Source organism: Doryrhamphus excisus, unplaced genomic scaffold (genome assembly GCF_037039965.1).
Source record: "Doryrhamphus excisus strain RoL-2023G ecotype Guam unplaced genomic scaffold, RoL_Dexc_Guam_v1.1 HiC_scaffold_24, whole genome shotgun sequence".
NCBI lineage: Eukaryota > Metazoa > Chordata > Actinopteri > Syngnathiformes > Syngnathidae > Doryrhamphus > Doryrhamphus excisus.
In genome coordinates, this window is record NW_027621862.1 from 1,356,135 (window position 1) to 1,368,658 (window position 12,524).

The 12,524-nt window shown below is 38.6% G+C and overlaps 1 long non-coding RNA gene across 1 annotated transcript in view; it reads right to left on the bottom strand.

Annotated features, from left to right (window-relative positions):
* Positions 1-994: 994 nt before the first annotated feature.
* LOC131109877 (uncharacterized) overlaps positions 995-12,524 on the bottom strand; it is a 127,036-nt gene continuing 115,506 nt past the window's right edge. The window contains exons 4-5 of the long non-coding RNA XR_013625764.1: positions 1,371-1,415; positions 995-1,194 (exon numbers count right to left, since the gene is read on the bottom strand). This is a non-coding gene — a long non-coding RNA (uncharacterized LOC131109877). The remainder of the gene's footprint in view (positions 1,195-1,370; positions 1,416-12,524) is intronic.

Genomic DNA, 12,524 nt, shown 5'->3' on the forward strand with positions numbered 1-12,524 from the left:
TTAACCGTTTTAAAACATTTGTTAATATTATTTAATTTGTAATAATTATTTTTTCTTATGAATTATTTTGCATTTTCAAAAAAATTATTATGCAATTATGTTGTCACAATGATGCATAGGAAATGAATGAATCAAAAGTTAAATATGAAAAAAATTAATGCAAGTAATAAAAATACAAAATATATAATTGTTCTTTTAACAGTTTTAAAAAAAAATCTTAATATTATTTAATTTGTAATAATTAATTTTCCTCATGAATTAAGTATTATTAATTTTTGTATTGTCCAAAATTTTAATATGCAATTGACTGAACATAATTATTACTTATTTATGTTGTCACAATGATGCAACTTAGCAAGATCCCTGTACCCCCCTCACACGCAAAAAAAAAAGCTATTTCCATATTTTTTGTGGAAATGTGCCTCGGAAAAATAAAGTACATTTTGGTGAGGATCTGAGTAAAGGTGCGTTTACAGGAATATTTGTATAAAACATTTTTCGGGTTTATCATCCTTTATGAACCATAAAGCAGCATGCGAGAAAATAAAACAACATATAAAATGGATGCTCGCGAGAATGAGTAGCGTTCCTGTTCCTGTTCCTGTTCCGCTGCCACAGCCTCACTGTCAGGTTAGCAGATAGCGCAGGCCCCATATGTGCTAATGGCAAACCGGCAACGACGAGCGGCGCTGAGTGACGTTTCGCCGACTGCCGCCCGCGAGAGCGTGCAATAACCTGATGCGAGCGGACATTGTCAGGCCCCGCCTCGTGCGCAGTGACAGGAAGCAGAGACGAGGACAGAGATACTGGTGCCATATTAGCGGGGGGGGGGGGGGGGGGGGGGGCGGCATATTCAAACACGACGACGTTTGACGCTAAGCTAATGTGACATCACCTTCAATGGCTTCAAAGCGTTTGCGCTCCTCTCTCTCATGTAGCAGGAGTCACCAGCAGGCCTGTTCTGTCAGGACACGAGGACGGGGCCCGCGGACACCCCCAGTCAATCCACATTTGGTCACTGTGCCCGGGAAGTGTGCTCATTTTTCCCGATATGTGAGCTACTTGAGGTGATCGGAACACTGAAGTGTGAGGAGCTGTCACCTCGTATGAAGGTCCAAAAAGCTGAAGGCTAAGATGTACAGTATGCTAAGAGAGGCGGGTGGTGGTTGGGGGGGTGATGAGGACGGAAGGGACCTTATAGAAGAGAAGAGGAGGAGGTGGTTAGGAGGTCAGCGCTGACCAACATGAACAAGATCAAAAACCGGTTGAAAATTGCAAGAATTAGCATTTTTCACGATTGGATATTATGGAAGTTCTAGTTCTGTATTTGCTTGGCTTTTCTACAGCATAATTGTACATAATGTACTTACAGCAGCACGCAGACCTCCTCCAAGGCTAAACTTTCCTGGCATACCCTGCGACACAAAGAGGATCAGGTGGCATAGAAATTAATGAATCAAAATTTAAATATGAAAAAAATTAAATGCAAGTAATAAAAATACAAAATATATAATTGTTCTTTTAACAGTTTTTACAAATTAGTTCTCATTATTTAATTTGTAATAATTAATTTTCCTTATTCATATTAGTATCATTATAGTAGTATTAATTTTTGTATTTTAAAAAATTGTATTATGCAATTATGTTGTCACAATAATACATAGGACATGAATGAATCAAAAATTAAATATGAAAAAATTAAATGCTAGAAATAAAAATACAAAATATATAATTGTTCTTTTAACAGTTTTAAAAAAATTGTTCTTATTATTTAATTTGTAATAATTATTTTCCTTATGAATTAATGTCATATTAATATTATTATAGTATTATTAATTTTTGTATTTTCAAAAATTGTATTATGCAATTATTTTGTCACAATAATACATAGGAAATGAATGTATCAAAAATTAAATATGAAAAAAATTAAATGCTAGTAATAAAAATACAAAATATATAATTGTTCTTTTAACAGTTTTTTAAAAATGTCTTAATATTATTTAATTTGTAATAATTAATTGTATCTCGTTACTTCCAGTTACTTCCATTAAACACCAATACTGAACAAACATCAACATCCAAGTGATAACATTAGCCTGTGTATTTTCCATAGACAATTTTTTTGAAATTTTTCAACTGGTATCTGCTTCTTGATCACAACGTCATCATCTTATAGTTTGGGAAGATGGAAGGCCTGAATCCACATTGACTTCCTTAAGATCCAACAGTGCAAAATGTCGCTGAATTGTATCTCGTTACTTCTGATTACTTCCATTAAACACCAATACTGAACTAACATCAACATCCAAGTGATAACATTAGCCTGTGTATTTTCCATAGACAATTTTTTTGAAATTTTTCAACTGGTATCTGCTTCTTGATCACAACATCATCATCTTATAGTTTGGGAAGATAGAAGGCCTGAATCCACATCGACTTCCTTAAGATCCAACAGTGCAGTGTCGCTGAATAGTATCTCGTTACTTTCAGTTACTTCCATTAAACACCAATACTGAACTAACATCAACACCTAAGTGATAACATTAGCCTGTGTATTTTCCATAGACAATTTTTTTGGAAATTGTTCAACTGGTATCTGCTTCTTGATCATAACATCATCATCTTATAGTTTGGGAAGATGGAAGGCCTGAATCCACATCGACTTTCTTACGATCCAACAGTGCAAAATGTCAAATCTTGCAAGTTCTCAACTGGTCTTAACATTTTTAATCAGGAGCTTAGACTAATATGGCGGATCCTTCGCAATAAATGCCTCAAATGGACGCAAAATGCCAGCATTTTTGGTAAATATACGCCTCTGAAATTGCGCAAAAGACCTCCACATACTGTACCTATAGACCTAAGTATAGTTTTACTTCAAAAAAAACTTCTAGTCAGTCTGCTGGCAGTGGCAACCACCTCTGCTTTGTGATTCTAGAGCCCATTAACAGTTGCAAGCAGCAGTGCAGATGCAGCAGACACAAACCCAGGGCCAGGCCAGGCCAGGCCAGGCCAGGCCAGGCCAGGCCAGGGCGGCACTGTCCACGCTCCACCCAGCTCCACCCAGCTGCGCGGCTAGCAGGTGACAAAGTGCAGCGTGGCCATAAATACACCGTGGTGCTCCCCCCGCACAGCTGCGGTCCATAGGTCGCTCTTGTGAAAGATGGAGAGAGCAGGGAGGAAAGGTGCCAAGGGAGGAAGTGACAGATGAGACGGAGTAGAAGGCAGAGTTTACTTGGACACATCATCTGTCTGACCAGGATGCAGGAGAACATGTGACCTTGTCGGCTTTCTAGAAGGAAGTAGGGCGTTTGTCTCACATCTCCAGTAGCATCACTGACACCAACTTAAAGCTACAAAACATGTCAATCATTTTGTAGCAACCATAAAATGATATACAGAAATTCTATGTAGTATTCTACACTGGTCACTCGGTGTCAGTAATGTTACTGTAATGTCCGGTGAGACACACAAGCACCAGATTTGATCACCGCAACAGCAGGCTTTTGTTGGAGGTTTGAATGATCTCACAACTCTCAGCTCCCCTAGCATTACTATATTACTATTGGTAATATTTGTATATTACCAAGTATATAATATTTGGTAATATATATATGTATTACTAATTGTTGTATACTTGGTAATATATGGACATATTACCAAATATTGTATACTTGGTAATGTATATAGATATTACCAAATATTGTATACTTGGTAATGTATATACATATATATTACCAAATATTATATATATTATAATATTATATATTTGGTAATATTATATATATATATATTTCCAAATATTATATATTTGGTAATATATATGTATATATATTACCAAATATTATATATTTGGTAACATGAGTGTAAGGTGGCTGCATGGTGGAGGAGTGGTTAGCGCCACACAGTCAGGAGACCCAAGTTCGATTCCACCCTCTGCCATCTCTATGTGGCGTTCGCATGTTCTCCCCGTGCATGCGTGGGTTTTCTCCGGGTACTCCGGTTTCCTCCCACATTCCAAAAACATTCCAAATTGTCCATAGGTATGAATGTGAGTGTGAATGGTTGTTTGTCTATATGCGCCCTGTGATTGGCTGCCGACCATTCCAGGGTGTACCCCGCCTGGTATAGGCTCCAGCACACTCACAACCCTTGTGAGGATAAACAGTGAATGAATGATTGTAAAGTTGACTATAGGGGTGCTATTTAATTTTCGGGAAAAATAGATACTCTACGACGGCAGTTTCTGGACCGCTTGCCTTACAGTATTTTTAAAGTTTACTCACAGTGTGTGTACACAAAAGTGTGATGGATTTTCCAAGATCACAAGACAGAATGTTGTAAACAAGTGTGATAGTGTGGTGCTCATGGGTCGGTGAGAAAGAGGTGGCTCTTTGTTTGGCAAGAGATGGTCATGACTCGAACTCGAAGGCAACTCCCAGTGAGCTTGTCACTCAACAAAACTAAAATCTAAAATCTAAAAGCTAAAATCATCACACAGCGACTTGACAGGCAACAGGTAGATTTGTCAAGACACACGTTGGGAGAAGACAGTCCTGTTTAAAAGTCAGACAAGGATAAAGTTCAAGTCGTTATGAATACCACAGAAGAATGATTATACTTAAAAACAGACTGTGTAGTCTAGCAAATTAAAGCGCCTCAATCCATTCCTCAGTTTGATGTTCTTCTGCCCTCATCGTCCGAGCAGCTCGTAGAAAATATTTCCACAATAAAACACTGTGTATGATATGTCATGTGAGACGTCAGCTAAAGTCATGTCCTGAAGGTTTGGGTCAACAGTCAATGAAAATAACAAACTGGGATCAAAGACTTATTGAATAATGGCCGCCGCAATGGGATGACTAATATTTCATTTTCATCCACGGACGCCTGAAATGCTTTTATCTGGAGGCAACAGATACATTGTTACTTCCTGGTCGTGATAAAAAGACTTTTCCGAAAACAATAGTATACATCAGGGGTCTCAAACATGCGGCCCGTGGGCCAAATGTGGCCCGCAGGAGACTAGTTTGAGGCCCGCCTTGATATGAAAGTTTAATGTTAGTGCGGCCCGCGCAAGTTTGATACGGATGCTGTATGGTATCATGTACCCGGAAAAAATTATTACGTTTGATTCATGTTCATGTTAAAGGTTAAATAACTGTTAATAGTTATCCTCCCTATCCGTGTGGAAGTGGTAAGTTTTTGGCTATTTAAGTTTAAAGGAAATAACTTGAAGGCTACCGTTTAGGTGGCTAGCTCTCTAGTTTGCGAGTTAGCATGTGTCTCAAGACGCTGCAGTTGCGCAATATGTTGTAAATAAAAAGAGTATAAATGTGACTATAGTCGTGTTTTGTCATGTCTACAGGGCTCTAATAATGCTTTGTTCATTTTAATCTGAAAAAAATCATTTGTCTACCCACCAACTATATGTGGTTTCTTAAGTTTTTATTATTATTATTATTATTATATTTATTTATTTATTACTGATTGATTGATTTTCTTTATTCTTGATTTGTTTATTTATTTTTCATCTTATTTTGTGTAGAAAAATAAAAATTAAGATATTTGAGAACAGTGGAATGTTTTATCAGAGCTTTTATTGTAGAAAATTGTAGAAAATCTTGTAGAAATTTTTTTTTTTGTTTTTAATAAATCCAGTGGCCCCCAAGTAAATTGAGTTTGAGACCCCTGGTCTAGGCCTTATTTTTCTGATTGAAAAATATTTTAAATTCTTAATCTTGCAAGATCTTGTGACACCGAAACTAACCAGGAAATGAATCAAACGGAGGCCAAACATACTGAAAACATTTGAAGACGTTCATTCAAGGAACCATATTTGGCTCCATTGCTGTCATTTTGGACCGTAAAATGTTCTGGCCAGAAAAATCCGTAACGTAAGACATCAGATGTCCACCCGGCTGTCGTCTCTCCCAGTTATTACTTTCATCTCGTCTTGTCTGGCCTGGCGCTTAATAAGCTAGTACCTGAGGGTCCTGCCTCCATCCCTCACACTCTGATTTGATGTGGCAAGGAGACGGGCGAAGCAGGGAAGAGTCGGGTTGGAGAGGAGGAGGGGGGGGAGCAGAAATAAAAAGAACAAGGGATCAAAAATAACCGAGTGGAGTGGGGGCCCATCAACACCGATAAGCGTTAGCGGCGAACACGAGTGTCACAGCGAGACAAGTGTCATATCAGTCAGCGCGCTGCCTCATTTGACTGGAGCGCATCAATCACTCAGGGAAACGCGGCCGGACGCGGTGAGATCGGCTGCACCTCTGGCTTCCTCATTATGTTGCGTCAGTGTTAGCGAAACCTGCGCCTGTCAGTGTTTGCTCTGCGCCGCGTCCGGACGCTCTGGTTTCTTTCGAGCAGATGCGACCCAAGCATGCGTTTTTTTTTTTTTGTTTTTGTTTATTTATTTTTTTTTATATACGTACGTGCCGGTGTGTGTTTGGTATTTGAGATGACCTCAGCGGCTCGGCGAAAAACACGAAACATCTGCATGGATGCACACGTCTGTGCCTGCGAGCTGGAGGCGCAACTGTCAGCGCTAAGAAGTCAGGGCAAAGACGCAGAAAACGCAAAAGGAAAAAATGGGCCAAAAAAAAAAAAAAATGTATTCGACTGAATTTGACAGGCTAATTCATTCATTGAATCTGTCACACAAAATACTAAAATATTTTTTCTCGGGATTTGGTATGAATCTATACGAAAACATAAAGCAGTCAAATTGGACTAGCCTTGCTGTGACGCGCTATTTTATGCCTTAACTGGAGTCTGCGCGGTGGTTAGGATACTAGCCTCACAGTCAGGAGATTGAGGGTTTGAGTAAAAAAAAAAAAAGGGGAATGGGGGGGGCCTCCGAGGGCTTTCATCCCCTCAAAAGCCCCAGACCATCACACTACCACCACCATATTTTACTTTTGGTATGATGTTCTTTTTCTACAATTTTTGCCAAGCGTCTTTCTTATGTTGGGGTCATGAACGCTAACCTTAACTGATGCAAGTGACGCCTGCAGTTCTTTGGATGTTGTTGTGGGGTCTTTTGTGAAAACGGACATTTTTTTCCTCCAACAGGTGATTTCATCGATGAGCTCCTTTATTATTCCAAATCACCTGCTCTATTTTCGTAGTTAGAGCATAGACATTAAATAACACCGCCATAGTCACAGTTACACTCATCCAAGAGGTCACAAAAGACCCCGCAACAGCATCCAAAGAACTGCAGGCCTCACTTGCATCAGTTTAAGGTTAGCGTTCATGACCCCCAACATAAGAAAGAGGCTTGGAAAAAATGGCAAATTTGAGAAAAAGAACATCATACCAACAGTAAAATATGGTGGCGGTAGTGTAATGGTCTGGGGCTGTTTTAAATTAAATTAAATTAAATTAAATTAAATTAAATTAAATTAAATTAAATTAAATTAAATTAAATTAAATTAAATTAAATTAAATTAAATTAAATTAAATTAAATTACATTAAATTACATTAAATTAAATTACATTAAATTAAATTAAATATTTTACAATAAATGTAAAGCACAATGTAAGTAAATAAATGGTGATAATGATAAAATAGATGAATAATTTAAAAAAAAAAACAGTTGGCAGATGCTGCATTCAGACATCAACTTGCATGATTATCCACATATTATGTATGATAGTTTCATGTGAAAGTTATTTTCTTAACGTCCCAGCTGTGTATACAACAGTGAGGTAGAATAATAAGACTTATACATCAACACACCTGAGAGCCCCCCCCCCCACCCCACCACAAACATCCTAAATCCTCCCCCTGTGGACTCTCATTACTTTATTGACACACAATCTGACCAAAGAGGGGAGAAATATGGCACGCGTAAGGTCACTTGGTTATGAAGATACATTATCATATTATCTGCATGGGGGTTGGGGGGGGGCTCAGGCCTGACAAAGCTAATTAGAATTGGACATGATACAGAGCTCACGGCGCATTAACGTGCTTGGCTGCGTGACAGAGTTGCAGCTGAGCTACCAGGGTGAGGGAGGCGGGGTGAGGATGGAGGATGGAGGAACGCGAGCTGGGAGTCAATGCCAGGAAGCTACACAGGAACAGGAATGACATGATGGTTTTACTTTTATTGTGAAATTTCATCCATAAGATTGAGATAATGTAAGACGACTTCAAAATTAACAAACGTGATGGCCGCAGTTTGACACTGGAACGGACTATTGCTATTTCTATTATTTCCTATGGAATTTCCATTTACTATTGTTGTAGGTTTAATAGTACTACAAATAATAGGAATACTACTACTACTACTACTAATAATAATAATAATAATAATAATAATAATATAAAATAAACTGGCTTAAATAAAAAAAAATCTATAAACGTAAAATATAAATACGTCTTTGGTAGCAAATGAGCTAATATTACGTTGTTCTGTGTGATATATAGTGTCTATTACTTTGGACAAGTGCAGTTTCAGTGTATATCAGGGGTGTCCAAAGTGTGGCCCGAGGGCCATTGGTAGCCGGCAACTGTTTTTTTTTTTATTGACTCGCGGCATATTCTTAATATATCATTTAACAATTTAAGAAGAAAATTACCCCCCCCCCCAAAAAAAAACCCAAATTAAATTCAGCAGTAATTTTATAAAGGCTAAAGATTAAGGGAAAGTTTCACAACATATAAATACGTCTTTGATAACGAATGACCTAATGTTACGTTGTTACCTTGGACAAGTGTAGTTGCAGTGTATATTAGGGGTGTCCAAAGTGTGGCCCGAGGGCCATTTGTAGCCTGCAGCTGTTTTTTTTTTAATTGACCCGCGGCACATTCTCAATATATCATTTAACAAGAAAATTATATAAAAAAACCCCAAATTAAATTCAGCAGTAATTTTACAAAGGCTAAAGATTAAGGGGAAAGTTATGTTAATGAGAAAAAAAATCATAATTTCACAACAATAACATCATATTATGAGGAAAAGTAACATTATTTTTGTAGCATAAAGTTGAAATATTGAAGAAAAAGGATGTTATTTTTATAAAAAAGTTGTAATTATATGAGAACCAAACAAACAGCAAAATACGTACATTTCATTTTTTTTGGGGGGAAATTGAATTTGGGGAATAAAGTCAAAATATTATCGGAATACAGTCATAATATTTAACACTTTTAACAGTCTGCTCTGATACATAAATCTTGCTCACCCCTACTTTTAAACTGCAAACCTCAGACAAATTTAAAATATTTAAAGCTCTTCCAACATGGGACCTTTAATATGAGTTTAGTGCTGCTATGTGAGAAGAATCCAACAGGTGGCATGAGACTGCTACAGGAGCTTAAAGGAGCATGTAACTAAAGAGGTCACATGACATAAAATGAGCCTCCTTTCTGAACTTGGCCAATGAAAAGTGAGAGGAACCATGTAAAGGTGCTAAAATGTCTTCTTGAGTGAGAACACAATGTGACTTTTCATCATCACAATGAATATTAATGACGCCGGCCTCTCAAGAATGTCAACAATTTCTGTCTGCTTCTTTCAATAAGTTCTTTTACTGGCAGGCTTTTCATTTCCTTAGGTACACACTTTTTTTTTTTTTATCAAAGAAGGCCGCTCCAGCCTGCCCTGACTAATTTCCTCTCAGCCTGGCAGATCACAGGCCCCATTTTTCCCACCCGCCGCTTCCCCTTTGGCACCCCCACAAAGACCCTCATAATCCCGCTGCTTGTCCACAATTAATCTTGCCAGTTGCCGCATTATTAACGTCGCCACCCACAGGCCAGGGCATGCAAATGGGGAGCAGGGGACAACACCCTCTGCGCCCCCCCATCAGGTTTAAACCCCCTCCGTCCACTATCAACATCAAGGGGTTTTTAAACCCCGCCTCCTGTCCACCTAACAATGTGGACAACCTCTTCTGACAGCAGAGTGGAAATCCCTTTCAACTTCTTCCTCTGCTTCCTTCCCCTTTAAGACAGCTTCATATGTTTATTATTATAGTTAATAATAACTGGTGGCTAATAACTGGTTCTTATACTTTGGTGATTTATTTTACATTCTCATTGGGAGTGACCAGGATGGATAGGATCACTGGTGGCTAATAACTGGTTCTTATACTTTGGTGATTTATTTTACATTCTCATTGGGAGTGACCAGGATGGATAGGATCACTGGTGGCTAATAACTGGTTCTTATACTTTGGTGATTTATTTTACATTCTCATTGGGAGTGACCAGAATGGATAGGATCACTGGTGGTTAATAACTGGTTCTTATACTTTGGTGATTTAGTTTACATTCTCATTGGGAGTGACCAGGATGGATAGGATCACTGGTGGCTAATAACTGGTTCTTATACTTTGGTGATTTATTTTACATTCTCATTGGGAGTGACCAGGATGGATAGGATCAGAAACAAGTACATCAGAGGGACATTACATGTTAAAGGTGCAGTTACTCAAACCCAAATTTAGTCGAGTCTAAAAGAAAATGTGGGCAGCACGGTATGAGTGGTTAGTGTGCAGACCACACAGCTAGGAGACCAGGGTTCAATTCCACCCTCAGTTTTTATGTTCTCCCCGTGCATGCGTGGGTTCTCTCCGGCAACTCCGGTTTCCTCCCACATTCCAAAAACATGCTAGGTTAATTGGCGACTCCAAATTGTCCATAGGTATGCATACTACAGTACTACAGTAAGAGTATTGTGGTGCTACATCAACCAGACAATACACTACCAATGTATGATGCAGAATATTAACTGACGGCAGTAAAATATGGTGGTGGTAGTGTGATGGTCTGGGGCTGTTTTGCTGCTTCAGGATTAAATTAAATTAAATTAAATTAAATTAAATTAAATTAAATTAAATTAAATTAAATTAAATTAAATTAAATTAAATTAAATTAAATTAAATTAAATTAAATTAACAACTCAAAAATGTGAGTTTGTCTATATGTGCCCTGTGATTGGCTGACCCCGCCTCACGCCCAAAGACAGCTGGGATAGGCTCCAGCACCCCCCCCGCAACTCTCGTGAGGAAAAGCGGTAGAAAATGAATGAATACAAGAAAATGTAAGCATCCCTAAACAACATTTTGTACATTTGGAATAATTCTTGCGTAATCCAGCCATAAAATGATGTCCTTCGAGGCCAAGGTCAAGTGTTTACTGTCAACGGGATGCTCCCTCCAGCGGGGGTTACATCTCATATCAAACAATCAGTCATCTGTTCTAGTTGGTAAACACAGACAAATGTGCAACAATGCCGCTTTGTGTTAAAAACATGTGATTACAGAGCCGCCGCGCTCAAACACCGACAGCCTTTTAGATGAAAACTCCACAAATCTTCATCAAAGCTGCGAGAATAGCTTGGCAGCACTTGAAAAGAATATGAAATAATGTCCCAGAACAGAAAAGAGAAGGGGGGGGGGGGGGGGATAGTGCAAGAGTTGGCCACTTTGTCTTGCCTTTTGCAGTGTCACTTGACATGAAAGCGCTGGAGATCCAAGCCGCTGCCTTGTCCTTCAAATGCTTTTATTGTGTGTGTCGCACAAAAGAGGCCCGGCTGGCCGCTTGCGTTTGCATGCATGGGCGGCCATTACATTCAAAATTTCAACTACTGACGAACAACCATCTAACGCTCGCGTTACTCGGGAGACCGCAAGCCACACAATGGAGGAACGTTGTTTACCAAAGATAAACATGTAAATAAATACTCAAACTCATCAACAAGTGATGTACATATTAACACATATATAAATACATATATTGTACATGTCAACATATATATTTTTTTACATATATATATATGGAATGCGTCCAGTAGGGACGATATAGAGCGCCATCATTTACTAATAACGCCTGAACAAAAAAAGAGGTGTTTATGCATGTCGACAGGAAGACAATGTGTTACCCACATTAAAGGGAGGGTCAAAGGGTGGTGGTGGGGGGGGAGGGGGGCTTACTTCTACGTACTACACAGGAATGCAGTAAAGAGGGAAAGGGTTACTTTAGGGCAGCGGTCTCAAACAAGCGGCCCGCGGGCCAAATGTGGTCCGCAGGACACCAGTTTGAGGCCCCCGCCTTGATATGAAAATTTAATGTCAGTGCGGCCCCGCGCAAGTTTGATATGGATGCTGTATGGTATCATGTACCCAGAAAAAATTATTACGGATAGGGAGTTATCCTCCCTATCCGTGTGGAAGTGGTAAGTTTTTGGCTATTTAAGTTGAAAGGAAATAACTTGAAGGCTACCGTTTAGGTCGCTAGGTCTCTAGTTTGCGAGTTAGCATGTGTCTCAAGACCCTGCAGTTGCGCAATATGTTGTAAATAATAAAAGTATAAATGTGACTATAGTCGTGTTTTGTCATGTCTACAGGGCTCTAATAATGCTTTGTTCATTTTAATCTGAAAAAAATCATTTGTCTACCCACCAACTATATGTGGTTTCTTAAGTTTTTATTATTTGCCGTTTTATTATTATTATTATTATATTTATTTATTACTGATTGAAGAAATCAGAAAAATAAAAACC